Here is a 25582-nt window from a genome sequence, read left to right on the forward strand (position 1 = left end):
CTCAGGATTGCATTGTAGGCCTTACCTTTGAATTTCAGATTTCCACAGTCAGTTTGCTTATGACCATTCCCCCCACACTTAGGGCATTGAATTTTATAAGGGTTCTTTTCCCTTTTTAAGAACCTGTTTAACTTCTTGACAAGGAAGGCTAGGGCTTCATCATCCATTGAATTTTAACCTTCTTGACAAGGGGCAAGGAGAACTCATAGGTTTATAGAGAACCCACAAGCTCTTCAATTTTCATGTCATCCAGATCTTTGCTTTCCTCAATGGAGGTAACTTTAATTCTAAACCTTTCAGGCAAAGATCTCAAAATCTTTTTAACGAGTTTAGCATCAGATACTTTCTTTCCAAGATTTATCATAGGATTTCTCAAATTATTGATCTTGAAGTAAAACTCATTAAAAGTCTCATCTTCTAACATCTCAATTCTTTCAAACAGAGAAACCAACATTTGAAGTTTGGCAAATTTAACAATTTTGGTGCCTTCATATGTGGTTTCCAGGACTTCCCATGCTTCCCAGTCATTTTCACAATGTGATATTTATGAGAATTCAGATGGTGAAAGTGCTTGGTAGATAGCATTTATGGCTTTGTCATTCGTATTACGCTATTGAGTTTGAGGGAAAGTCCATTCAGCAATTGGTGTTTCTGGTGGAGTCCATCTAGATTCAACAATATGCCAAACGTCTATAGATTTGAAAAAGAATTTCATGCGTGATTTCCAATAGCCATAATTAGAACCATCAAAGGATGGGACACAATTAAGATTTAAAGCCATGAGAAAGAAAATGAGTCAAGGATAACACTCAGGAAATTAATCCAAAAACAGTGAACCTGTTCTGATACCAATTGAAAAATAAAGACTCCTATGTATGTGCGTGAGATCAACCAAAAAACCAAAATATTAAATGCGGAATATCAAAAAACACAGATAGTTTGGTGATGAAGTGGAAACTATTTGTACCAAAGAGAAAAACCACTTCGGGGTAGTCAAACCCAGGCAATCCACTATTCAGAAGAAAAAGCTAATTACAAAGCAATCGTACTCACATAACCCAATGCAGTAGTCGTACCTTTAACTCTGACACGTACCTATACGTGAACGCCTCTCAACCAGACCTCCTATCTGAAGAGTTCTTCAATGGATTCATTTAGCTTAGAGCTCATCTCAAAACTAGACTTCAAATGGTTGATCAAATCACACAAATACTCTAAGAGAGTTAGCACATCTAACAATATTTGCCTAAACACCCTCTCTTAGCACACTGGAATTCAATACAGAATTCTTACAAATACACAGTCTATGAGCCTCTTTAAATAGGCTACAGAAATCCTAATTCTACTCAAACTCAAATTTGCATAGGCGGCGTTCGGATAGGACATTGGGCGTCCGGACGGTAAGCAGCAATCCCTTTATAAGTTGCTGAAGTGCATCCAAATGGCTAGCCCTAGCGTCCGAATGATTGTGTAGAACACCTCCACTATTCACAGCTACCGCGTTTGCATCCTGGCACTCGTGCAAACATACAATCTTTGTGGGTTGCATTTGTTGGGCGTTTGGACGGCTGTACAAACACCAAGTCGCTGTGGTTTGCATCTGATACGCTGTTCGAATAGAATGAAAACACTGTCTGGCGTTCGAACGCTTCCTCTAGGCCATCTGGACGATCACAAGGGAAAACCGACTGTCTGGCATCTGGATGCTTCCTTTGGGCCGTCCGGAAGGTCACAAGGGAAAACCGACTTTGACATCTGTAAAGTTGCTAGAATCTTCCTTGTCTTCAGAATCTTTCCTTTCTTAAGCAGTATATTGCAGATCTTGCATAGGATAGTTCTTTCCATATTGGAATAAATATTTTGCAATAATATCTTAAATAGACTCGGAAATACAGTGTCCCTAAAAAAGTCAGTGTCCAGAAAAGGAAGTGTTCTATGCAATTAGACATCTATGGGAAATCTTCCTTCGCCTCTGTAATTAGACATCTAGCCAGGCAGTGAAGGCCACATCAGCATAGTTGGAAGAGTGAGTCCACTAGCTTAGTAGTATAAAACTCACTAAGTTTTCGTAATGAACTGACATTTAATTCATTTACCAATCGTTTACACAAACAGCTACTTGTAGTACACTATTTCTTTCTTTTAAAACATCTAGTAGCTGATAAAGTAAACACTAATACTCTATAATCAAATAAAAACTTTTCCACGTAGCTATGATCGTATATACGTGTTCCAATCTACTACTTGGAAGCACATACATATGACCCCATCTATCTCATACTATACATTTATACATCATATGCAAACTAACCGTAACCATATATATATATATATATATATATATATATATATATATATATATATATATATATATATATATGTTCTATTTCCTTTTCCATAAGCATGTCCTTGTTGTTTTTCTATTTTATTGTTTTCAACATAAAAAAAAATATATATATTGGGGGAGAAGATGTAGAATTTTATTTTTTCTTTTGATAGCTTTCCAGATATTGTATGTGTTTTTGCCTAATATCTCAATTCATTGTGCATTAATTGAATATGTTTATATATGATTGAGAGTTTATGTTTGATATCTGCTAAGTTTTCCTGTTACATCTTACTGATAGGTAGTTATTTTTCTCATGCGATGAAATATTGTGCACTATCCAAGGCTCCCCTCTCTGGCTTATTGCTTCTAAAAATTCTTATAAGAGAGATGTTTTTGATAAGATGATCAAATTGACCAATATGCTAGTTGAACCTAAAGCCTAAAAATTCTAGCATTCTCTCTATGTTGTAGCACCTAAAAGAAACAAGTAGTTATTCTTCTGAATTCCTTGTTATATGCTTATATTCACTGCTTCTGTGCTGAGTTAGCTTTATATCTTGTCCTTCATGGTGCAAGTAAAATTTTATCTTGTCCTTCATGGTACAAGTAAAACAATTAGGTGCTGCATCTTATGGGGAGTGTATCTGATGAGGTGGCTAGGCCCTAGTAAATAATAAGGTTTGACTTTTGACTAATCTTTCATTGATTTTCTCTCTTGTTTAGAAAATTCAGTTGCTTTAAGTCATACCAGTGAATTTCATACCTTATTGAGAAAGCTTTCACACACACACGCATTGCATGAGTTGAGTAATCTATTTAAAAATTCTATCTGCAAGGAAATTTGTGCTTATTGAATACTTAACTCTCATTTATATCTTTGCATATTTTTGCAATGCTATTTGACTGCTTTATCAGTTGATTATATATGCGTGTTCTGAAACTAACTTTTGGGAAAAATATTTTTTCTGCAAATTTTTCTCCAGTTTTAGATTTCCAATGTTAAGCTTCCGGACGGACCTATGCTTACATCCAAACGAGAGCAGTCTTGTCGTACGCTGTCCTAGCAGTAGCCGTCCGGACGGTTAAGTGACACGTCCGGACGGGATCTCTACAGGTTTAAGACTTGCGTCTCTTTCTTTGCCTTACGCACATCTCTGCATTTTTATTGATTTATCGTGTCATGTTGTGTGTGTTTCTCACGGATTTCTCCTGAGAGTTTGGCATTCTTTGCACATTTCTTCTCATTCCATGATCTTCATTGTGTCTTCCGTTATTCTTTTAAGTTTTTGTGCTTTTAGAATATTGGAATATTTGTTGATTGGGATATTTTCTTGAGATATTGTGCATGAAAAACCTACTCTGTCTATGTGCTGGGTTGATCTTGATATATTTATGCCTTATGAATTGTTGCATTGCTTATATGTTTCTTTGGCATTCATTTGACAGCCGTCATAAATACTGAAAATAAATATTGACTTCTAAAAAAACCAAGTGTGTGTTTGTGTGTAACAAAATATCTTAAATGCGGAATTTAAAAAAGACAATATATTTGTTGACGAAGTAGAAACTCTGTGAAGAGAAAAACCACTCTGGGGTAGCCAAACCTAGGAACTCCACTATCCAAAAACAAAGCAAGTTACAAAGCACTCGTACTCACAAAACCTATTGCAGTATTCATACCTTTAACTATAACACGAAGCCCATCCTAAACGCTTCCCAACCAAGTCTCATACTTGAAGTGGTTTTTGATGAATTCATTTTCCTTAGGGCCGACCCCTAAGATAGACTTCACACGAACTATTGAGCACACACCGGCAGCGGCTAGAGAGCTAGCGAATCTTCGATTCTCCCTAAACACCCTCTCTAAGCACTGTGGAATTCGTTACAGAATTCATACAATTTACAAGCCTAGAGCCCTCTATTTATAGGCTTACAAAATTCCTAAATCTGGACAAATTCAGACTCTGGCTGTCAAGCGTCCGGACGGAAGATTGCCTCGTTCGTACGGTTTTCTATGACCGCCTTTCAGAATAGCACAATTCTTTCCATAACAGTTATACGTCAGGACAGCTTGGCCGAGCGTCCAAACAATCTTCACTATAACTCCTTTCCGCGTTCGAATGGAAATCCAGAATATTCTGAAATGCTGGACATCATCCGGATGTTTTGCAAAAACTTCCCAAACAGTGTCGACTTCTGAAATCCAACTCCATGTAGAAATTGGAAAAGCTTGACCTAGTGTCCAGACGATGTTGCGCTGACGTTCGGACGTCTTCAACTCAATCTGCTAAACACTGTGGGGCGTCTGAACGCCTTCAAAGGCTTGCCCGAACGGTTGCACAGGAACCAGCTGTTCTGACTTGGAAATTGCATGGAATCTTCATGGACATCTTCTTAGAAACTTATGACCATACACATGGCATGAAATGAGACACTGTCCATATTACTTAAAGAATCTTAATAGAATCGATAATCTTGTTAAAAAGCAACCATTACATAAAGTGTTTTTGTCAACTAGAATGTTGCCAATATAAAATACTAATAAATACCATATTGTTTTTGGAACTAATAGGATCTGATTTTTCTTGGTAATGGTATTTTTGGAGGTATTTTTATTTAATCTTGGTTCAGGAATATGCCATCCAGTGGCTTCCAGTAGAGTGTTTGACAGATGGATCTTTTGGAAGACAAACTGTTGTTGAAGTCATTTGTTCATATTTCCAAAGGTCTTAGGTGTTAGATGAGCTCTTCCCCCCGCTGATGCAGAGCCTTCCATAGCATCTCCCTCAGATCTGCATTAGTTAGAGGTCTAGTGGTGAATCTCCCCATTTATCTTGCAGACCAATTGCTTAGAGGATGTCAATCTGCGGATAACCAGGTTCAGGCTTTGCAAAATCAAGCGTCTGAAGGTTTTTCAGTCCATGGTTCCTGGCTTCTGAAGCTAGAAGCCGAAGTAGTACAAATCCAGCTTTTTTATACCGTTTTCTCTCCGTTACTTAATTTTAGTGGATCAGCAAGATTTGGTACTTGGAGGATTTTTGTTCCTCTCTTTTGGGCCACTTGCAGACTCTTCTCTATTTTCCTATTGTTTAGGATTTTAGAACACTTTTTGTCTGTGGATTTTATATACTCTATTTACCCTTGTCCTGTTGAGACATCAAGGGGGAGTATTTTATTACTGTGGTCTTTCTATACTCTGTTTACCCTTTGTCCCTTTGAGACAAAAAGGGGGAGTATATGTTAGTTTTGGATTGGGAATGTATTCTTAACCCGGTCAAGTCATTTTTGTTCCAGAATGGCCAAATGGGGAGTTTGTTAGTTTTTGTGTTGGCAGCATTCTGTTGGACAAAATCACTTCTATGTAATGTTGCTACTTTCACAGGGATGCCATTTATTTCAGAGTCTTCAGATATTCAGAGTTTATTTGTGTGATATGGAAAGAGCCTTTTATGACAAAGTTTGAGTGTCACAAGCTGCAAGAAGGCTACTTCAGTGTTCAAGGCTATTTTGAGTATCCAAGGAAGATTCTGTGGAGATTCCAACTCAGAGAAATCGAATCCCATGATTCCGTCCGAACGACCTAGTCTAAGAGTCCGGACGCTCATCAGTCAGCAACTTCTGTCCGGACCCCCATCAGTGTCTAGAAGCTTTGAACTGTTCAAGGTTGCATCCGTTCAGACGTAATGGCAAATCGTCCGGCTGCTATTTAGAGTTTGAGAAGAATCCATCATTCAAGTGCATCCGTCCGGACGAAGTGGTAATACCGTCCAGATGCAATTTAGTGTTCGACAAGTAATAGGGTTTTTGTCTCAGACACAAATATGGAAAGACAGCTGCAACCGTCCGGACGATGTGTGTTCTCGTCTGGATGCTATCCTTGATAAGGCAAGTCGTGCAGAAGAAGTTCAACCATCCGAATGTCAGACTCCATCCGAATGTCAGACTCCAAGGTCCAGACGCTCAGACCTTATTATGGAAATTGCGTGTAGCAGAAGGGCAACTGTCCGAACGCTAGGGCAACACCGTCCAGACACCTTCTAGTATTTTGATCATAACTTTCTGTTCAAACATTGGATTGGGACAAAATTGGTGTCATTGGAAAGCTAACAAAAAATAATACAACTTGACCATCCAAATGGCCAATAGAAACGTCCGTACATCCCACAGTCTGGACGGAAAGATCAAGCATTTGGACAGCCCGCCAGAATTCGAGAAGTTTCAGAATTGCTTTTCAGACACGAAAACAGTTGACCGTCCGAATGCCCAAGTCTGTTGTCCTGATGTGCGTACTAGAGACTCCAAATTTGAGTTGAAATAGGATTTGTAAAGCCTATATAAAAAGGGTTCTAGGCATGTATTATACAAAGAATTTGGTAGTGAATTCCTTGTAGCTTAGAGAGGGTGATTAGGGAGATATTGAAGATCTGCTAGCTCTCTAGCTGTTACCAGTGTGTGATTTGATTAGCTGTGAAGTCTATCTTAGGGGTTGACCCTAAGGTAAAGGATTCCATTGAAGACCCTTCAGATAGGAGACCTGGTTGGGAGGCGTTCGTGTTGGGTTACACGTCAGAGTTCAAGGTACGACCATTGCATCAAGGATATGTGAGTGCTACTACTTTGTGACTTGCTTTGTCTTTTGAATAGTGGATATCCTGGGTTTGGTTGCCCCGGAGTAGTTTTTCTCTTAATTTAGTTTCCACTTCATCAACAAAATATCTGTCTCCTTATTTTTCGCATTTGATATTTTGTTGCACACTATTGCACACACTTGTTAAAATTAGAAGTCCTTTAATTTTCAATATAAAACATAGTACTTTTCTCAATGAGGAGAATACTCACCTTGGCTACTCGATTTAAGGCTTAATGATGGATCCCCAAGAAAAGCCTTGCAATTTACCACTGCATTTCGTAATGCAATAATACATTAAAACTAAATCGAAACACTCTTAGTTCTAAACACTACATAGGTTCTTGGTTTGTTTCAAGAACCCAACACTATGGCACCTTATGTAATTTCTAGGGTTTACTTTTACTACCCATTAATTAATTAAACCAATACATAGAACACTCATAGGTTTAGAATTAAAAATCTCTAATTTATACAACTCATTAACATTAGGACCTAACCCCCTAAATACCCAATATCCTTGGAACCCATAGATAGTCTAGGATTAATTAACACTCTAAATGCAATTAATCCACTAATTAATAACCTAGTGTTTAAACACCTAAAAGCCTCAAATTTAACTCAAACCATCAAATTTAGGGTTTATGCCAATACTTCAACAATTAACACAATTGAAGTTTTAACCCAATAATAAAATCACCCAAAGCTTGAATATCATATAGGAATTTATTGCAAACAAAGACCCCATGCCAATTCCAAGATTTCATCACATACCTAAAATTTGACCTAACTTTGAGAAATATTAGGGTTTCAAAATTACCTCAAGATAATCGGTAGATTGCAAGTCCTAACACCAATAATCGTTACCCAAAGCTCAAATGTGATGGAGGAGTTGGTTTGAAGCAAAGCCTAAGCCAAACCTACAATTTCACACGTGAAAGAGTGTAAGAGAGATGGCTGGAAATTCAAAAAATTACAACCCTAAAAACCTGTTTCACCATCCCAAATGGCACCCAAAAGCTTTGCCTTTCAATGGTTGTCAAAGCCTACATCCATAGCCAAGCTTTTGTCCAAGAGAAAGAGAGAAAAATGAGAGAGGGAGAGAGACTCACAGTTTTAGGTGGTAGAAAAGCCCTCAATGGTTGAAGCTCTTCATCTTTGCCATGCCAAGCTCAAGCCATGAGAAGAATGCAAGAGAGGAAGAGAAAAATGGAGAGAAAATGCGTGAAGGAGAGAAGCCAAGAATTGTGTGTGTGTGTGTGTGTGTTCAAGTGAGCAAGGAAAAGAAAAATCTGAATGAGAGGGGAGTGTGCTATCGTGAGCCAAGGGGAGAGGATAAGGGAGTTTAGGTGGAATTTTAAAAATGCCCACCAACTTAAGTGAGAATATGGGTGTTATGTGGGCTTTAGTGGTAATTTATGATCTGGGCCAAAAAATGTCATTCTTATTTTCTTTTCTTGGGCTACCATTTACAAGTCTATAGAATAAAAATAAAACATTTGTTTTATTTTATCGCACTAAATAGACTTAATTTTTTTTTTTATTTAACCCTAATAAATCCATTGAATAATTTCTTGGACATTACATAAGGTAGTACAAGAAAACATGCATGGCATAGTTTTATATGATGATATTTTATGTTATGTGTTAAGTGGGTTTTCATGCTAGACGTATTGATATGCCTAAGAGTTTGAATGGGATAGAATATATGTATATAGTTACGGCTAATTTGGATATGATATTTTATAAGGCACAATGTTTAATTGTGCTTAGATACTTGTATTTCTCGAAGGATTGGAAATGTTCGTATCTCTGTATACCTGGGTTATGGTGCCACTCATTTCCTACTTAGACGTACCCGTATGCTTGTATTCCCTGAAAATTGTGGAGAGCTTGTATATGTGTATAGCCGAGTATTATGATATTTATATGGAGATAAATGGTTTCATGCTTAGATGTGATTGTATGGTCATATTTACCGAAGGTTTGGAAATCTTGTATACATTTAAGCTGAGTTATGATGTCATTGTGTTTTGCTTAGATGTATTCGTATGCATGTATTTCTTGAAGGTTTGGAAAGCTTGTATACAAGTATAGCTGAGTCACATGGTGAATATATAGTATATTGTAGATGGGTTTATATATATGTGCTTCCAAGTGGGAGATTGTAACATGTGTATATATTCACAGCTACGTTTAAATATTAAGTAGGAGATGAGTTTATAAGTATGTGCTTTCAAGCTAGAGATTGGAACAAGTATATATATTCCCAGCTATGTAGTATGATTTTACTTGTTTATAAAATGTCAGTGTTTACCTTATCAGCTAAGAATGTTTTAAAAAGAAAGTATTACATCTATTGTTGCTGTTATTGTAAACATATGGTAGAAAGAAAGAAATGCCAGCTCATTACGAAAACTTAGCGAGTTTCATACTGTTGAGATCGTGGACTCCCTATTCCACCTATACGAACGTGGCTAACACCACGATTGTGTAGATGTTGTTTATGTTGCAGGTTTAGGCATCACAAGTGGTAGATTGTGTGCGAGCTTATAAGTCATCGATGGGATTCTTTTGTAATGCTATTTGGTGAGGCGCTGACTTGACCTAAGTTAGTCTCTCTTTTTATATTGTAGTGATTTATACATTATGATTGTAATTTGAGATGTAATGATATTGAGTAATGATTTTAGAAGCTCTGGTTAGTTTATTGGAAATGTTTGTGTGATCATGTAACACCCCATATTTTGAGATATTGAATATAATATCTTAAAATATGATTTAAGATCTAATAATAAGACAAAAGAATAAATATGAATATTTATGAAAATAAATATTCATTTATTAAGAAGCGTTTATAGTTTCAATTTGATAAAAGTTCAAACGAACCTTGAACTTTGGAAAGACAGAAACAAGGTCAAAAAAACTCTGTTTTGGTCGATTCAAAAGCCAGAACGCTCGTCTCAAAGTCATCTAGCTATCCTCCAAATTTCATAATTTTTGGACTTTGTTAAGGGTACACAAACACCCGCGAAAAATACTACCTCTGTTTTGGACGAAAATTCATATATAGCATTATTAATTATTGGGCCTTTGATTTTTCTCAAAATCATCATTACCCATTGATGATTTTGTCTATCCATGAACTTAAATCCTTAATTTCCAGCTCTTAGAAGTTATGAAGGCTGTAGGAAATTAATTGTCTAGTTAGAAGTTAAGTACAAGTTAAGTTCTCTAAGTTAGAAATAAAGGATAGTTAGTTATAGATAAGAGATTAATGATTACTCAAGATTCCTTGATGAGTCATCACCAGATGCAACCCCCTTTCATCACAACTTGCTGCCCAAGTTGCAGCTCCCAATCGTGGATCAGTTTAGCCCCAAACAATCTTAGCCTTCCATTTGTGTTTAAAAGAAAGTACAGTCCCTTAACCAAAAAAATATCTCACCTCTAAACTTGCTACCCAAGAACCTCTCCCAGCCATTGGATCAGTTCAACACCAAGCTATCACAATCATCCAAATAAGTATAAAAGGAGGCGAGCACCCCCTTCATTTCACGCCAACTTCTCCTTCTTAATTCTCTCGGCTTCCTTTGTTTTTGTAGCAACGAAACTGCAGAAAATACACTCTCTTCCTCCCTCAGTATGTCTTAGCTTACAACAGAAAAACAAGAAAGCCAGTTCCCCAAAGCACAAACTCACCCCTCCTCCTTTCTCGACTTGTAAAAGAATTAGCAAAGAAAATTTTGTCTTTCTGTCTTTCTCATTCGGACAGTAGCATAGAAAGGTAAAAATGTTTCTCTTAAACTCTCTCTTGCTCATCTTTGGTTTCTCTCTATTTTTTCTTTCTCCGTAGCTCTCTCTTATTTCTCTCTTTGCCTCGGCTTGCAACAAGAATAAATGAACTCGCTCTCTCGGTTTTCACTCCACAGCAAGACTACCCAGAGACAATAAGAAAACAAAGAAAGAAAAACAGAAAAGGATAATAGAAAACCCACCCCTGCTGTCCCTATCTCTCAAATAGCAAGCAGCCCCTTAGTTTCATGCATAAACAACAGTTCTCTCTCTCTGGTTTTCTGTTTATATTTTCTGCAGAATTACTTGCCTTTCTCTCTCTGTGTTTCGGTTAAATAGCAGAAAATTAGCAAAGGAACTCTCTGTTTTCTCTCCCAAAATAGCAGCTCTTTCATGGACATCAACTCCTATATTCCTTTTCTGGTTTTGTCTCACGTATAACAGCAAGCGAAGGCCCTTTCCTTCTCTTCTCTATTTGTTATGTGCTTTTCTGGTTTGGCATGGAAATTGTAACAAAGCAAGAGAAAATATGGAGGAATTAGGGAAGAAGATGAAGATTTAAATGGATAATAAGAGTAACTACGGGCACTTAGAGAGGCCCAATCTCTCCAAGGCACTTCAAGAGGCCTAGGCTCTCCAAGAAAGGATTCTTATCAATATTCATTTTCATATCATTTCATTACATATTTGGTTCCCTTTTATAAACTCTAAATAACTAACCAAAGCATCTCCTAGAAGCATATCCTAACTAATTCTCCATAACTAATTCATCTATTTACCCTATATTATATCTTCCTAGAATACTGATGAGTGCCAAATATTGTGTATTTGGACCCCTTAATTTACATTAGTTAGACCTTTAGCCTTGTTATTTTCTAATGCTTTGGTTAGTTTTTGTGTTTTTATGTTTTGTAGGTCAATAAGTGAGGAATGGCAAAAATTCATGTGGAATTGCTTGGAAAATTCGGAAGTTCTGAAGAACTCGATCGATCGAACTTAAATTCGATCGATCGAATTTTGCCCAAAGTCAATCGATCGAAATTTCCCAGAATGTACTTTTGCAGAAGCGCGCCAGAACACCCAATCAGGAGCTTCTCCATGACAAAATGCAGTTCTCCCTCTGATTTTCGTAGCAGAACACGCTGGTTTCGTGACCTTGGTTGTCTCTAGCAAGAGAGGAACCCTAGAGGGGGTTAGAGGAGTCATTTTACATGGGTTTCTATCCCTAATTTCCTTCTATAAAAGCCATAGCCATACCTCCTTGTTGAGGGAGTTTAGAGAACAGTAGCTAGGATTTATTTCGTGCATTTTGTAGTTGATTTCAGTAGCTCTTTTCTTGAGACATTTGTCTTTGTAAAGCTTTTCTTTTATTTCCATGTCTGTTCTTCATTTTCTTGTGGTGTTCTTAGTCATGGAAGGCTACTAACCTCAACTAAGGTTGAGGATGAAACCTTTCCATTGATGACACTCACACTCTTGTTATACTACTTGCACATTTGATGATATATTATATTTGTTGTTCAAGTTCCATTCATTTAAATGCTTTATCTTTTGCAATGAATGTGGTTATTGGTAGATATAGGACATTTAATGTGTTTCAACCGATGGATACATTGTTTTATCGGTTTGAATGATGATATCCATTGTGATTTGTTCACTAAATGGATACATTGGATGATTTGATTTCAAATGGGTACTCTTTGTGATTTATCTTTGAGTTGGATTCATTTAATGGTTCTAAGGTTTATGGTTGAGAAACTTGAATGACACCCTAAGCTTAATGTTCTTTGGGTGTTCAAGGGGAAACCAAGAGTGTGAGTTGTTGGATTTGGTTTGGTAGATTCCTTAGCCTTAGTTTCTTTTAATTTGCATATTTCATTTCATCTCATTTATTTGGTCTTTTGTTCTTGAATCAATCCTCAAACCTTTGGAACTAGGTTAAAATGAGGTTGATTAAACAAGACACCAATATTTGACCATTTCCCTGTGGATTCGACCTCGCACTTGCACACACTATATTGCAAATGATTCGTGCGCTTGCGAGTACTCTTTAAAACTCACAACAAGTTTTTGGCACCGTTGCCGGGGAAATCGGTTCAAAAATTGGTTTTTGTTTGATTGATTTTGTTTTTCTACTAGTTAGATAAGTTTTTGTGTCATTTTTTTTTTGTTGTTGTTGTTTAGCTTCTGTTCTGTATTCTAAGTTCCTTCTTTGTTTCTCCCGGATCTGTTCTGCAGCTTCTGCAACTTACTGGGTGCCCTGAAGAATCGATCGATCGAAAATAAATTCGATCGATCGAGTTTCGATCGATCAAGTTAGCATCTGCCTAATATAAAGTCGATCGATCGAAATAGACTTCGATCGAACTTTCTGCACAGCAGCAGCTCGGAACAAGGTGAGTATCTCTGTTCCAGTACTTCTTTTATTCCATTTTGTTCATTTTGTTTATAATTTGTTTCTGTTTAATAGTATTTTGCTGTTTGTTTAATTTTCTTTTAGTTCATTATAATTTAGTTCAAATTCTGTGTAGTTTGTGTTTCATATTACCCTCAATTTGTTTTATTTTGTTCTGACCAAAAAAAAAAGAAAGAAAAAAGAGAGAGTTTCTGTTCTGTTTTTGTTTTTGTTTCTGTTCTTGCACAATTTCAAAGATTGATCGATTTTCGATCGATCGACTTTATATTCGATCGATCGACCTCAACTCAGAAGGCAGCTCCTGGATAAGATCAGTAGCAGAAATTTTTACAAAAAAATTCTTTTTGGTCCCAATTTGTAAGTATTCTCATTTTTACTTTTGCTGCTATCTTTGTGTAAATTGTATACATTTTTGTTAGTCTTTACCTTTTTATCTTAGTTGTGTTATTTTTCTTTTGATTTTAAAAAAAAAAAAAAAAACATTTTTTTTTGCTAGTGTGGGTCTACTTAGCTATCTAAGGGCAATGACAAGGTGAATTCTGGCAAGGAAAGGTCTTGGGATTTAAGTGTGTCCAGTGTGACCCCCCTCACCTACCTGGGAACTAGCCTAGATTGTACTTTGGAGAACTTTGCTCCCCATTAGCAAATTCTTTTCTTTATTTTTGTTTATCTTTTGGTTAAACATTTGTGTACTTGGTAGAAGATCATTGAACTTAGACTTGACATCTTTAGATCCCGAAATTGAAAGAACTCTTAGGAGAAGCCTTAGAAATTCTGTTGAGATGGGAGATAACATGCATGCGAATGAGAATGAGAGGAATCGGGGAGAAAACGTTGATCATAATAGGACACTTAGGGATTTGTTTGCACCTGTTGCAACAAATTCTCTTTCATGTATAGTGTTACCCCCAACCAATGCCACTCACTTTGACCTCAAGCCTCATGTCATCCAACTCCTACCCACATTCCATGACTTGGACCTCGAAAATCCTTATAGCCATGTGAAGAAATTCAAAGACATCTGTGCCACCTTCAAATTTCAAAATTTTTCTGAAGAGTCTGTGCATCTTAGGCTATTTCCTTTCTCACTCCATGAGAGAGCCAAGGCATGGTTGGATTCAAACATGCCTGGTTCCATCACTTCTTGGGAGAACTTGCTAAACAAGTTCTACAACAAATTCTTCCCCATGTCCAAAGTCAATGAGTGTAGGAAGGAGATAAGCTCATTTACTCAAGAAGAAGATGAGAAATTTTCTGAGAGTTGGGAGAGATTTCAAGATATGCTGATTAAGTGCCCTCCACATGGATACGAGAAGTGGAGACTCGTGCAATTTTTCTATCAAGGATTAACTCAATCCAACCGTAGCATGATCAAGTCGATAAATGGAGGCGCATTTCTGAGTTTGACGGGAGAGGAGGCATATAGGACCTTAGATCAGTTATCCGACAATTCCCAACAGTGGGATTTTTCAAGCTGTCGAGATAAAGCTGCTCGTATTCAGAAGAAGGGAAGCATCTACGAGGTTAAGGAGGATGTAGAATTAAAAATGAAGATAGATGCCCTTACCAAAAAGGTCGAAGCCCTAGTTGTTAGCAAATCCATGAATGCTGCCAATCCATTCCATGTTGACTGTTGTTCCATCTGTACTAGTCCATGCACTTAGCACAAACTTGCCCATCATTGCCGGCTTTTGTCGAGTCACCAATGGAGCAAGTGAACGCTTTCAACGATTATCGGAAACAATCCAATGGACCTTTCTCTGAATCATACAATCCAGGGTGGCGGAACCACCCTAACTTTTCTTGGAAGCAGAACCAGCCTATGACTCAAGGGGGAGTTCCTCACCAATCCCTCACTCAATACCCCCTGGATTTCATCAGCCAGTTCACCATCAAAGCCGTCCCTCCCAGCCAGCACCATCATACCAAGCCCCTACTTAACCCTCTGCCTCTTTTTCACAGTCTTCTTTGGAAGACACTCTTAAGGCTTTCACACAACTTACAGGCCAATCCATCAATGACGTGAAGAATGCTACCATGGTGAACACTCAAGCTATTGCCAAGATGGAGACCCAGATCGGGCAAATTGCTAGTCACCTGGGGGAGAGAGAGAAGGGAAAGCTCCCTAGTCAGCCTGTGCCAAATCCAAAGTTGCAGTTCCATGAGGGAAGTTCATCAAATACAGTGCGTGGGGTGCCATTCCCTGATAGACTTCTCGCGCCAAAGAAGGGAGGAAAATTTGAGGACATTTTGGAGGTGTTTAAGCAAGTACAGATTAACATCCCATTTCTTGATGCCATCCAGCAGGTTCCGTCTTATGCCAAATTCTTGAATGATTTGGTAACTGTAAAGCGGAAAATCAATGTCCCAAAAAAAGTTTGCTTGACCAAGCAAATCAGCTCAATCCTCCAGTGTAGGCTGCCTATAAAGTATAAGGACCCCGGATGTCCTACTATTTCCTGCACAATAGGCATCAACCACATTGAGAAGGCACTGCTAGACCTTGGAGCCAGTGTCAATCTCCTACCCTATTCAGTTTACCTGTATTTGGGGTTGGGAGAATTGAAGCCCACCTCCATGACACTGCAGTTGGTTGACCGGTCAGTTAAGAAACCACGGGGAATAGTGGAGGATGTTTTGATTAAGGTGGACAAGTTTTATTTCCCCGTGTATTTTATAGTGCTAGATACTGAGCCGGTACAAAACGTTGGAGTTCAAATACCGGTGATCCTCGGGCGACCATTCTTAGCTATGGCTAACGCCCTGATCAACTGTAGGACGGGGGTAATGAAGATCTCCTTCGGAAATATGACAATAGAGCTGAACATCTTTGACATCAGCAAGAGGCCGAGGGAATGCGATGAGATCGGAAGTGCCTGCTTGATTGAGGAGATCATCGAGGAAGAATCAAGCACCAAAGACCCCCTGGAGGCATGCTTTGCTCAGTTCGGAGAGGATCTGAACTTGGATGAGTTACTTGAGCAAGCAAATGCCATTTTAGAGTTTGCTCCTTTGGTAAGCAAGGAAGAAGATGAGGCAACAGTACCTGAGCCTCCTAAGAAGGAACTTAAGCCCCTGCCAAACAATCTTAAGTATAAGTTCCTAGGTCCAGCCGAGACTTTGCCTGTAATCATAGCTTTGGATCTACATGCTGCTCAGGAGGAGAAATTGTTAGATGTTTTGAGAGAGCATAAGGAAGCTATAGGCTGGACCATAGAAGATATTAAGGGAATCAGCCCTTCGGTGGTTATGCACAAGATACATCTGGAGGAAGACACCAAACCATCGAGGGAGCCATAGAGAAGGCTCAACCCGACCATGCAGGAAGTTGTCAGAGGAGAAGTAATCAAGTTATTGGATGCAGGAGTCATCTACCCAATCTCTGACAGCAAATGGGTGAGCCCCATTCATGTCTTGCCCAAGCGAGCTGGAGTAACGGTCGTACAGAACAAGGAAGGCGAGTTGGTCCCAACTCGAGTACAGTCTGGATGGAGAGTCTGCATCGACTACCGCAAGCTGAACACCGCCACCAGGAAAGATCACTTTCCTCTTCCGTTCATTGATCAAATGGTGGAGCGGTTGGCCGGGCACGAGTATTACTGCTTTTTGGATGGTTATTCGGGATATAATCAGGTCCCTGTGGACCCTGAAGACCAAGAGAAGACGACCTTCACTTGTCCGTTCGGGACGTTCGCCTACCGACGCATGCCCTTTGGGCTATGTAATGCACCCGCTACTTTTCAGCGGTGCATGATCAGCATTTTTTCTAACATGATGGAGTGTTTCCTGGAGGTATTTATGGACGACTTCTCAGTCTTCGGTTCATCTTTTGAGGAGTGTTTGCACCACCTCACGTTAGTCTTGGTGAGGTGTAAAGAGAAGAACCTGGTACTCAATTGGGAGAAGTGCCATTTTATGGTACAATAAGGAATTGTGCTCGGGCACGTCATCTCTCATCGGGGGATTGAGGTAGACAAGGCGAAGGTAGATCTGATATCCAACCTTCCGCCCCCACGAACGGTGAAAGAGGTTCGCTCTTTTTTGGGCCATGCAGGATTTTATCGGCGATTCATCCAAGACTTCAGCAAGATCGCCCGGCCCTTGTGCAAACTGTTGGTGAAGGAGGCCCCTTTCATTTTTGATGAGGATTGCAAGAAGGCATTTGGGGCCTTGAAGGCAATTCTGACGTCCACACCCATCATTCGGCCCCCGAGCTGGGGTACACCTTTCGAGATCATGTGTGACGCGTCCGATTATGCTGTTGGAGCTGTGTTGGGGCAGCGCATTGACAAACTTCCCCACGTTATTTATTATGCAAGTCGAACTCTGAACGATGCCCAGCTGAATTATTCGACTAATGAGAATGAGCTACTGGCAGTCGTATTTGCTCTGGATAAGTTTCGATCCTACCTACTAGGATCGAAAGTCATCATCTACTCGGATCACGTGGCATTGAAGTATCTTTTCTCCAAAAAGGATGCTAAATCTCACCTCATCCGGTGGATTTTGCTCTTACAAGAGTTCGACATTGAGATTCGGGACAAGAAGGGTTTCGAAAACGTGGTGGCTGATCATCTCTCGAGGATTACCGTGGACTTCACGGAAGAAGCCGTCCCCATCTCTGAGACCTTCCCCGATGAGCAATTGATGCATATTGTTCATGCTTACTCACCATGGTTTGTTGACATAGTGAACTATCTTGTCACCAGTCAAATGCCTTTACATTGGGGGCGGCAAGATAAGTCCAAATTCATGTCCGTGGTGAAGAATTTTTTCTGGGATGATCCTTACTTGTTCAAGTATTGTCCCGATCAGATCATTAGGAGATGCATTCCCGAGCCTGACCAATCCAGTGTCATCTCCTTCTGTCATGATCATGCCTATGGAGGCCACTTCAGTGCAAAGAAGACTGGTGCAAAGATTTTGCAGTGCGGTTTTTACTGGCCTACCATCTTTCAAGACGCTCACACTTATTGTGTTTCATGCGAGTGCTGTCAGAAGCTGGGAAGTATTTCACGCTGAAATATGATGCCCCTCAACCCCATTCTTATTGTCGAGATCTTTGATGTGTGGGGCATCGATTTCATGGGACCTTTCCCACTCTCCTTCGGCTATCTGTACATTCTGGTTGCAGTGGACTACGTGTCCAAATGGGTGGAGGCGGTTGCCTGCAAGACCAATGACCACAGAGTTGTGGTTCAGTTTTTAAAAGACACTATATTTGCTCGTTTTGGTACTCCTCAAGCAATTATTAGTGATGGTGGAAAGCATTTCTGCAACCGGGTCTTCGAGCAGCTGATGAAGAAATATTGCATCACGCACAAGGTTGCCACTCCCTATCACCCTCAGACAAGTGGACAAGTGGAGGTTTCAAACAGAGAGATCAAAAGAATTTTAGAGAAGACAGTGAACCCGTCAAGGAAAGATTGGTCTCTCCGGTTGAACTATGCATTATGGGCATACCGGACAGCTTTCAAGACACCGATTGTCATGTCACCTTATCGTATAGTGTACGGAAAAGCATGCCATCTGCCTGTGGAGTTGGAGCACAGAGCCTACTGGGCCATTAAGCAGCTGAATTTCGATCTCACAAAGGCTGGCTCACAGAGGAAGCTCCAACTCAATGAATTGGAAGAGCTGAGGAACGATGCTTATGATTGTGCTAGGATGTACAAAGCACGGATGAAGAAGGTTCACGACCAGAACATATTGAGGCGATTTTTTGAGCCCGATCAGAAAGTCCTTCTTTACAATTCACGTCTGCATCTGTTTCCAGGGAAGCTCCGATCTCGATGGACAAGCCCTTTCATAATTCGATCAGTGTCTTCTTATGGGGCCATTGAGATTGAGGATCCAAAAAATGACAGTACGTTCAAGGTGAACGGGCAACGACTGAAGCCATTTTTGGAGTTACAGAGCTTGGAGGTTGAGACAACCCTTTTAGAGGATCCGAGTTACTCGGAGTGATTGTCGTCAGGATGGAAAGTATGGCTGTAGACTAAGAACTTAGCGCTTGTGGGAGGCAACCCTCATCATTTTTCCTTATCATTTGATTTTATTTCTTGTGTTTTAGTTGTGATTTTCAGGACAGTGTCTGTCATTCAAGTTTGGGGGAGCGCTTCTCTTGCAGTGTGCCCAACTTGAATCACCATTTCGGTATTGTATCTCTAGCCACATTGGGGACAATGTGTCATTTTAGTTTGGGGGTGGGGTAGACATTTCTGTCTGTTTTCATTTAATGTTTGCTTTGTTAATACTTGTTAATATATATACCTTATTGTTAGTTGAGCATGGTTACATCTTACTATGGTTTGCATCTCATTGGTTTGTTTAACATGTTGAATTTTGCATATCATTAAAATCTGAGATCTTTTGACTCATCTTTGGATTAGAGAGACTTGACATGTTTATCACAAGCACATTAGCATTGTTTCTGTGGGGTATGAGATTTGAATTAAAAATTAAGTGTCTTGAGATTTGTAGGATGACTTGTTGATAAATCCTTGGCTTATTGTTATATATATATATATATATATATATATAATATTCTGCTTAGAATAAAATCACCAATTTGACTTCTCATTGAGTAACCGGGCCCCTTGCCTCATTAAGCATTGGGTGTTCGCGTAAAAAGATGAGAATTTCAACTTGGATGTTTGTTTGGCTAGTTTGACTTCGTAGCCTTTTTGTCTTGAGTAATTAAGCCCTTAGGGATGTTTTTACATCTAGTGCCCTAAAACCATCAGGTTTGGGAGTCACTGGCCAAACACTCGTTACATGGGTCAATTAGAAAGCTTAATGGAGTCAAGCATTGCAGAACCGACACAAAAATAATAAATAAATAATAAATGTAAGTTAAGCCTTGGTTATTTTTATCTGATGGAAGTCCTGCGAATTTTTGGATATATGTGCTTTGAGGAAAATCGAAACCCCATGACTCTATGTTATTCACACCTTACACTTTTGAACATGTGTTGTCTTAATTTTCCATCTATGAGTTGATCGATCTTTGATAACATGATAATATGATATTCATTTTGTTAAATATACTCATGATGTGTGTACCATGTGTTTGAATGATGATTTTTGCTCAGTTGATAATTCAGTACTTCAATGTTTGTGGGTATCATTTCTGGCAAACCCTCACGAGACTTCACTCGTCCACTAGGGAGTCCTAGGGGTTTAAAAGGCTTGTTGCATATGCTAAATGCGATCGTTTCTCCCACGAAAGAGGATTTATGTTTCATGCTTTGATTTTGTTTTCCATTTTGTTTTTGCTAAGGGACTAGCAAAATGTAAGTTTTGGGGTATTTGATGAGTGCCAAATATTGTGTATTTGGACCCCTTGATTTACATTAGTTAGACCTTTAGCCTTGTTATTTTTCTGATGCTTTGGTTAGTTTTTGTGTTTTTATGTTTTGTAGGTCAATAAGTGAGGAATGGCAAAAATTCATGTGGAATTGCTTGGAGAATTCAGAAGTTCTGAAGAACTCGATCGATCGAACTTAAATTCGATCGATCGAATTTTGCCCGAAGTCGATCGATCGAAATTTCCCAGAACGTACTTTTGCAGATCTCCATGACAAAATGCAGTTCTCCCTCTGATTTTCGCAGCAGAACACGCTGGTTTCGTGACCTTGGTTGTCTCTAGCAAGAGAGGAACCCTAGAGGGGGTTAGAGGAGTCATTTTACATGGGTTTCTATCCCTAATTTCCTTCTATAAAAGCCATAGCCATACCTCCTTGTTGAGGGAGTTCAGAGAACAGTAACTAGGATTTATTTCGTGCATTTTGTAGTTGATTTCAGTAGCTCTTTTCTTGAGACATTTGTCTTTGTAAAGCTTTTCTTTTATTTCCATGTTTGATCTTCATTTTCTTGTGGTGTTCTTAGTCATGGAAGGCTAGTAACCTCAACTAAGGTTGAGGATGAAACGTTTCCATTGATGACACTCACACTCTTGTTATACTACTTGCACATTTGATGATATATCATATTTGTTGTTCAAGTTCCATTCATTTAAATGCTTTATCTTTTGCAATGAATGTGGTTGTTGGTAGATATAGGACATTTAATGTGTTTCAACCGATGGATACATTGTTTTATCGGTTTGAATGATGATATCCATTGTGATTTATTCACTAAATGGATACATTGGATGATTTGATTTCAAATGGGTACTCTTTGTGATTTCCCTGTGGATTCGACCTCGTACTTGCACACACTATATTGCAAATGATTCGTGCGCTTGCGAGTACTTATTAAAACTCACAACAAGTACCCCTATATTATATCCCTTACATTCCCTTCCCCTTAAAAACACCTTGCCCGTGGGGTGTGCTGACAAAGTAAAATACCAAGTTTTCATGCTACCCAATAAAATTAAAAACCCCATGTAGAGTTCTCAGTACACCCCATTTAGAATTCTCGGTAGTCCCACACAGCACCCACATGTTAGTTCACTTCATGCTATTGGGCAATGTTGAGTACTTGAGGCCCAATCATTCGTCAAACCCAACTATGCCTAAAGAATTTCCAGCTGTTCTCAAGTAAAGGAAATGCTCTTGTTCCAATTTCCAAAATGCCATTAGCTCCTGCCACGTGGACCTCCAAAACTGTCCAAGACCCATGCGCAAAAACGGTTAGCCGTGACCCTTCCAGAAGTTCCAGCAACACTCCCCCATGTAGAAAGCTACTGCATCCATGGCCAAGTTGGCACCGATCATCTTCCTCCTCGCCTTTGTGCCTCGACTGTGCGAAACAAGTGTCGGCCGTTTCGTTCACCCAAGGATCTCTAGAAACGTCTGGATTGCCAAACGTTGTCTTTGTTCGTGAAAGATGCTGAAGGCCCCTACCTCCCGTTAGCGGCACCCACGGCGGTCGCCAACAAGAAAGCTTCCAACGCCATCGGTGTTTGAAGATGACCAAATGCGCAGCCTTCTCAACCATTTTGTCAAACACTTTGCACCCATAATTCAAAAGCCCGCAAATCACATACATACCAATCATAGTTTTGCCAAGATACAAATCAAAAACAAGCCCACCAATTAAAATCGTCTGCGCATGAATCACCGATGTGTTCAAAATCCAGACATCAGCGCTTGGAGTCGAGTACTGGAAAACAAATGAGCTCCAGATTGGAATTGTCTCCATCTGATTCGTCTTCACCATTGGAGGCCACTCGTCCATTCCCCTTATCATCGTGGATAAATCGAGACTCTCGGCTGAAATGGATTCTGCTACAGTTTAGTTAAGGATGCGGTTCAATTTGGGAGCTAAGAAGCTCTGGGGCTATGGATCGTCGGCTCCTCCGAATGGGTTAGGTATGATTTTTCTCTGGATTACAGGGGCACAAAGACACAGATCCGGTTCTGCCGTGTTGATATCCTCCTTGGTTGCTTCTTCCAGCTCAAGGTCGTGCACAATCGCAGGAACAGTGGCCCATTTACACATCAGTCGACGGGATTGTTCCACCATTCGGAGTGTATTTTCCTCTGATTGCTTCAGAGTGTCTTTCAATTGGCTCAATAATTCCAACGCCTTTCGCAGTAGTTGATCTTGCCTCATTCCTGCGTAGCGATTCTGCCCATAAAGATTGGCATTGTGATGTTGCCACAGAGCTGCCATTGTAGATATTGTGGTGTAGAAAGAGAGGAAAAAAATTGTAGGATAACAGAAGCTAGGAAAAAAAATTTGTGAGAGAAACAGAGATAGTAGAAGCCGTGGGTGAGGAAGGAATGGCTCTGATACCACTTGTTATGTGCTTTTCTGGTATGGCATGGAAATTGTAACAAAGCAAGAGAATATATGGAGGAATTAGGGAAGAAGATGAAGATTGAAATGGATAATAAGAGTAACTACGGGCACTTAGAGAGGCCCAATCTCTCCAAGGCACTTTAAGAGGCCTAGGCTATCCAAGAAAGGATTCTCATCAATATTCATTTTCATATCATTTCATTACATATTTGGTTCCCTTTTATAAACTCTAAATAACTAACCAAAGCATTTTCTAGAAGCATATCCTAACTAATTCTCCCTAACTAATTCATCTATTTACCCCTATATTATATCTTCCTAGAATACCCCTATATTATATCCCTTACACTGTTGTTGTTTTCTGCAGAAAACTCTCTCTTTTCTTCCTCAGTTTGCAGAAAAATCAGCAAGAAGAAAAGCCCTTCTTGGCTCTCACTTTTCTCAGCCTGTAATAGAAAAGAAAAGCAGGAACTCTCCCTTAATTCTCTATCTTCGTTTCTCTCATAAACAACAAACAATTCCCCTCTGTACAGAAAAAGAAAAGCATCAAAGCTGCAGCAAAAATCTCCTTCCTCTTCCTATTTCTTTCTCACGGCCAACAGTAGAAAAGAGAAGAAAACTCCCTTCTCTTCTCTTTTTGTGTGTCTAGTTTATGGTACTAATGGAAGGGAAAAGAAAAGAAAAGAGGAGAGAAAGAATGAAGAAAACAAAAAGAAGAAACTCTTTGTTGCTCTCACGAGTTACATTTCTTTTTAAAAGGAAAACAGAAAAATCCCCTCTTTCATATGCTGCAACGAGGGTGCAATTTCAGCCCTTTTTCTAGAAGCCTTTGGTAAGCATCTATAGAACTAACTTAGGTTTCTATTAGGATATGTATTTAAAATATATTTTAAAAAGAAATATATTTGTTGAGAAAACGAAAATATTTTTAAGACACCGTTATGCTGCTCAAAATCTTTTGAAAACATTACTAGGCATATTGATGCCGTTGTTTTGTTCATAAGTAAAATATTGATATTTGGGGCGTTGTGTCATTCGTCTATTTTTAAATACTAAACTTATCATTTTCATTAATTAAGTTACCATGTTTGTTGTATTTGATAAAAAGATATACATAGTTAATATAATGTTTATTATGTATATTGTATATAAAATATTCATATAGCAGTTATGGTGCAAAGGTATTATAAATGAATGTAATATGAATATCTATAAATGTATAGTGAAAATACCTACGTAGTTCATACGCTAACCTTATGTTTAAAGATCTATAATAGAGTAATTAGAGGCTTAAGAGTAGTAATAATAATAATATAACATTCTTAGCATGTTTTGCTAATTTTTTTATCACATATATATATAATTGTGCAGTCGACAATTGTGTGGAAACCCTTTTGAAAGAAGAAGACGGTAAGTATCTTTATACTTACTAAGGGTGATGCTGGTGGACCTTTTGTTTAATATTGTGTTTACTGTTTTATTTATTTTGGTTGCGCATGTCAATTTGCATATTTTCCTATTTTTAACTAATCTGGTTAATAACAAAGCTGGTTTGCACCCGCGCGGGGGGGGGGGGGGGGGGGGGGGTGATGACTGTTGAAAATTATTGGACTTCTAATTTTAACAAGTGTGTGTGAATAGTGTGCAACAAAATATTAAATGCGGAATTAAAGGAGACAAATATTTTGTTGACAAAGTGAAAACTCAATTAAGAGAAAAATCACTCCAGGGCAGCCAAACCCAGGATGTCCACTATTCAGAAGACAAGACTAGATACAAAGTAGTAACACTCACATAACCCTGATGCAGTGATCGTACCTTGCACTCTAACGTGTAGCCTAACACGAACGCCTCCCAACCAGGTCTCCTACTTGAAGGGGTCTTCAATGGAATCCTTTACCTTAGGTCCAATCCCTAACATAGACTTCACGGCTGATCAAATCACACACTAGCAAAGCTCGAGAGCTAGCAGATCTTCAATATCTCCTTAAACACCCTCTCTAAGCTGTATGGAATTCACTACCGAATTCTGTGTCGAATGCATGCCTCAAGCCTCTTATTTATAGGCTTTAGAGAACCTAAAACAGGTAAAAAATGGAGTCTCTGGCAAGCGCGTCCGGACGGTAGCCTTGGTCGTTTGGATGGGCTACTGTCTTCGTGTCCGAAAAGCAATTCTAGAAAATTATGCAGGGCCGTCCAGATGGTAGTAATAGCCGTCCAGACCATCAATTTACAGTATTTTTCATTAGATTTCCAACGACGCCGATTTCGTCCCAATCCGATATTTGAGTAAAAAGTTATGACCAAAATACCCGAGGGTGTCCGGACAGTAAACTGCAACTGCCTTTCCAAAATAGCGCTGAAAACTTCCATAACAAGGCCGCGTCCGGACGGTGTTGCCCTAGCATCCAGATGGTTGCACTTCGGCTGCACGTAATTACCATAATAAGGCTTGGAGTGTCCGGACCCTGAAGGCTAATGTCCGGACGGTTGAACTGGTGCACGCAATTTCCATATGTGAAGCTTGATCGTCCGGACGGGATCACACATCGTTCGGATGGTTTCAGCCGTCTTCCCATAACTGTGTCTTGAGGCAGAAACCCTAATTCTTGTCAAACACTGAATGGTGTCCGGATGGTATAGCCACGTCGTCCGGACGGTT

Source organism: Alnus glutinosa, chromosome 13 (genome assembly GCF_958979055.1).
Source record: "Alnus glutinosa chromosome 13, dhAlnGlut1.1, whole genome shotgun sequence".
Classification (NCBI taxonomy): domain Eukaryota; kingdom Viridiplantae; phylum Streptophyta; class Magnoliopsida; order Fagales; family Betulaceae; genus Alnus; species Alnus glutinosa.